Below are 4761 nucleotides of genomic sequence, written 5' to 3' on the forward strand. Positions count from 1 at the left end.
ACCTGCGAGGCCGATTTAAGAGTCCTATGGACCCGGACCCCAAGGTCCTTCTGATCCTCTACACTGCTAAGAATGGTACCCTTCATATTATATTGCTGCTTCATCCCATTGGATCTGCCAAAATGGATCACCACACACTTATCCGGGTTGAAGTCCATCTGCCACTTCTCCGCCCAGTCTTGCATTCTATCTATGTCTCGCTGCAACTTCTGACATCCCTCCAAACTATCCACAACACCACCTACCTTGGTGTCGTCAGCAAACTTACCAACCCATCCCTCCACTTCCTCATCCAGGTCATTTATGAAAATGACAAACAGCAAGGGTCCCAGAACAGATCCCTGGGGCACTCCACTGGTCACTGACCGCCATGCAGAGAAAGACCCCTCCACAGCCACTCTCTGCCTTCTGCAGGCAAGCCAGTTCTGGATCCACAGGGCAGCTGCCCCTTGGATCCCATGCCCTCTCACTTTCTCAAGAAGTCTTGCATGGAGGACCTTATCGAACGCCTTGCTGAAGTCCATATAGACCACATCCACCGCTCTTCCTTCGTCAATGTGTTTGGTCACATTTTCAAAGAACTCAACCAGGCTCGTAAGGCACGACCTGCCCTTGACAAAGCCGTGTTGACTACTTTTGATCATACTAAACTTCTCTAGATGATCATAAATCCTGTCTCTCAGGATCCTCTCCATCAACTTACCAACCACTGAGGTTAGACTCACCGGTCGGTAATTTCCCGGGCTGTCCCTGTTCCCTTTCTTGAATATAGGGACCACATCTGCAATCCTCCAATCCTCCGGAACCTCTCCCGTCTCCATCGACGATGCAAAGATCATCGCCAAAGGCTCCGCAATCTCCTCCCTCGCCTCCCACAGTAACCTGGGGTACATCCCATCCGGTCCCGGCGACTTACCAACCTTGATGCCATTCAATAGTTCCAACACATCCTCTTTCTTTATGTCCACATGCTCGATCCTTTCTGTCCACCGCAAACCAGCAGTACAACCACCCAGATCCCTTTCCACCGTGAATACCGAGGTAAAGTATTCATTAAGCAGCTCCGCCATTTCTAACGGTTCCGCACAAACTTTTCCCCCTTCACCTTTTAAGGGTCCTATGCCTTCACATCTCATCCTTTTACTCTTGACATATTTGTAGAAAGCCTTGGGGTTCTCCTTAATCTTACCCGCCAAGGCCTTCTCATGACCCCTTCTCGCTCTCCTAATTTCCTTCTTAAGCTCCTTCCTACATCCCGTATACTCCTCTAAATCCTTAACACCTCCTAGCTCTCTGAACCTTCTGTACGCCTCTCTTTTCTTATTCACCAGGTTCATCACAACCTTCGTGCACCACGGTTCCCGTACCCTACCAACACCCCCCTGTCTCATCGGAACGTTGTCATGCAGAGCTCCAGACAAACATTCCTTGAAAACCCTCCACTTTCCTTCGGTACTTTTCCCCAAGAATGCCTCCTTCCAATTTACCCGTCTAATTTCCTCCCTGATGACACTGTATTTCCCTTTACTCCAGAGAAACACTTTCCTAGCCTGCCTGATCCTATCTCTTTCCAATGCTATCGTGAAGGAGATAGAATTATGATCGCTATCCCCAAGATGCTCACCCACCGAGAGATCCTCCACCTGTCCAGGTTCATTAGCCAGCACCAGATCAAGTACAGCCTCTCCTCTAGTAGGCTTATCCACATACTGTGTCAGGAAACTCTCCTGGACACACCTAACAAACTCCTCTCCATCCAAACCCCTAGCCCTAGGGATATTCCAATCTATGTTTGGGAAATTAAAATCTCCCATCACGACAACTCTGTTATTCCTACATCTCTCCAGGATCTGTTTCCCCATCTGCTCCTCAACATCTCTGTTACTATTGGGCGGCCTATAGAAAACACCCAGCAACGTTACCGACCCCTTCCTGTTCCTAACCTCCACCCACAGAGACTCCGTAGTCAATCCCTCCACGGCGTCCACCTTCTCTACAGCCGTGACACTATCCCTGATCAACAGTGCCACTCCCCCCCCTCTCTTGCCTCCCTCCCTGTCCTTCCTGAAACATCTAAAACCCGGCACCTGAAGCACCCAGTCCTGTCCCTGAGACATCCAAGTCTCCGTAATGGCCACCACATCACAATTCGAAGCAGCAATCCACGCTCTAAGCTCATCCACTTTATTCACTACACTCCTGGCATTAAAATAGACACATCTCAGACCTTCAGCCTGAGCACTTCCCTTCTCCATCACTCGTCTAACCTCCCTCTTACCCTGTTTACATTCCTTATCTATTTGCAAGCTAACCTCCTCGCTCTCAGTCCCCTCATTTCGATTCCCTCCCCCCAACCTTTCTAGTTTAAAGTCTCTCCAGTAGCCTTAGCCAACCTTCCCGCCAGGATATTGGTCCCCCTGGGATTCAAGTGCCACCCGTCTTTTTTAAACAGGTCACACCTGCCCCTAAAGAGGTCCCAATGATCCAAGTACCCAAATCCTTGTCCCTTGCTCCAGTCCCTCAGCCACGCATTCATTCTCCACCGATTCCTGTTCTCACTCTCCCGCGGCACAGGCAGCAATCCCGAGATTACTACCTTTGCATTCCTCTTTCTCAGCTGTCTACCTAACTCCCTATATTCTCTTTTCATGACCCCTTCCCTCTTCCTACCTATGTCAGCAGTACCTATATGCATCACGACCTTGGGCTCCTCTCCCTCCCCCTTCAGGATTTCTGGGACTCGACCAGAGACATCCCGGACCCCTGCACCAGGGAGGCAAACCACCATCCGAGAGTCCCGTCTTTGTCCGCAAAAACGCCTATCTGACCCCCTCACCGTAGAGTCCCCAATTAGCACTACCCTCCTTTCCTTACCCTTTTGCACTACTGGGCCAGGCTCAGCTCCAGAGACACTGCCACCGCTGCTTCCCCCAGGTGGGCTGTCCACCCCAGTAGTACTCAGACAGGAGTACTTATTATTAAGGGGCACATCCACCGGGGTGCTCACCATCAACCGAGCTTTCTCCTTCCTCACTGTTACCCAGTTACCCTCCTCCCGTGGTCCCGGTGTGACCACCTGCCGATAGCTCCTGTCAATGACCTCCTCACTATCCCTAACCCGGCGAAGGTCCTCGAGCTGCAATTCCAATTCCCTAACATGGTCCCTTAGGAACCGCAGCTCAACACACCCAGCACAGATATGGTCGTCCGGGAGGCTAGGAGCCTCCAGGACCTCCCACATCCTACATTGGGAACAACATACTGGCCTCACACTCATAATTGCCCCTTTAAACACACAGGGAAAAAAAAAGTGAATGAAAATTTTAAACTTACCTTTCCTCCTCCTGTTTTCTCCAAAGCCCTGCTCTCACTGGGTCTTTTTTTTTAGGTTAGAGGAGGAGGGAGGGTGGGATACTCTACAAGTGTAGAGTATCGGGATTCCTCTCTGTTCCAATTTATTGGGGAAAAAAAAATCTCTCTCTCCCAGACCTCCCTGCGCGACCACTTCCGGGTTTAGATATTTTTAAAGAAAAAACCCGCGAAAAAGTAAGTTAAAAATAACAGCGCTTACCCGCAGCACTCCTCTCGCGAATCTCTCCCTCTCTGCTGCACTTCCAAGACGCAAAGGAGTACTTGTTGTGCAGGGGCAAATCCACCGGGGTGCTCTCAACCACCCTAGCCTTACCCTTCCTGGCCGTCACCCACTTGGCCTCTTCCCGTGGCCCTGGTGTGACCACCTGATGATAGCTCTTGTCTATCACCCCCTCATTCTCCCTCATCAGCCTAAGATCCTCGAGCTGCAGTTCCAGCTCCTTAACATGGTGATGCGCTATTCAGACACGAGGCCTGAAGCTCAGTCAATGAAAGGCTTTTATTTACTGTTAACGAAGCTACCAGAACTTATATACACTATCCCAGACTGAAGGGGTCCCGGCCAGAGCAGGGACTCTTATACCTCTCCCAGGAGGCGGAGCCGGACTGGGATGTGCCACAACACTACAGTACAAAGGTGTAACAACCCCACCCTAACCCCAACAGCAACAATAGCACAATCCAACAGTAACATATGTACATCCTTGTAGTACTGGCCAGCCCCTGGCTCAGCACTATCCAGTGGGAACCAACGATGGTTCACCACATTCACCCCTCCTTTGAGAACAAAGGCCGGCGGGGTACAAAAAAAACAGGATAAAGTGTCATCAGTCTATAAGTTCAGATGGTCAGGGGGACCGCACCGTCGTTGTGACCTCCTCAATACCGGCGGTGACACCGAAGTAGGCACTTGCGGTGGCGTTCTCCCCAAGGCGGTGTCCAGCTGTTCTTCCACGGACTCACAGGCCGGTTGACCCTGAGGTGACGGTAGTCCAGGGGATCCTGACACGCCCTGCAGTGGCGACCATCTTCTGGGCTCAGGCAAGCTGTACATGGGAGTAAAATGGTTAAGCAATGGTCCCGATGCTGCCCGCGCCGTGTCCGGGGAAGAAACAAGAGATAAAGGGTTTGTTACAGGGGGTATGGGAGCGACAGGGGTTGCTACGTCCCCTGCTGGCGCCAGGTCTCGGATCGAGACCGTGTCCTCTCGCCCGTCAGGGTATGCCACATAGGCATACTGAGGGTTGGCGTGGAGGAGATGGACCTGTTCGACCAACGGGTCGGACTTGCGGGCCCTTACATGTCGCCGCAGGAGGACGGGTCCTGAGTACGTCAACCAAGACGGTAATGAGGTCCCCGAGGAAGACTTCCGAGGGAATGAAAACATCC

This window comes from Mustelus asterias, unplaced genomic scaffold (assembly GCF_964213995.1).
Source record: "Mustelus asterias unplaced genomic scaffold, sMusAst1.hap1.1 HAP1_SCAFFOLD_768, whole genome shotgun sequence".
Lineage (NCBI taxonomy): Eukaryota > Metazoa > Chordata > Chondrichthyes > Carcharhiniformes > Triakidae > Mustelus > Mustelus asterias.